Genomic DNA, 366 nt, shown 5'->3' with positions numbered 1-366 from the left:
TTTTTAGTAGAGATGAGGTTTCACCATGTTAGTCAGTCTGGTCTTGAACTCCTGACCTCAGGTGATCCACCCACCTTAGCCTCCCAAAGTGCTGGAATTACAGGACCCGGCCTCTAGTTCCTTTGCTAACCTAATGAAATACCCAACAAAATTCTCTACACCTCTTTGTATGATTACATGTTCACCAAACTGCTGATGACTGACTCCATTATCGTGATTTTGGAAAAGAGGGAGCCCTGGGTAATGGGCAAGAATATTCTAGACATCAGGAAGTTACATGTCTCAATAATTAACTGATCATATTCGTATTCTGTGTACTTGGGTAGATAAGTAATTTCCAAGGATCTGGTCCCAATAACTTAATAC

The sequence above is a fragment of the Theropithecus gelada genome, chromosome 7b, assembly GCF_003255815.1.
Source record: "Theropithecus gelada isolate Dixy chromosome 7b, Tgel_1.0, whole genome shotgun sequence".
Classification (NCBI taxonomy): Eukaryota; Metazoa; Chordata; class Mammalia; order Primates; family Cercopithecidae; genus Theropithecus; species Theropithecus gelada.
This window is presented reverse-complemented; position numbering follows the sequence as displayed.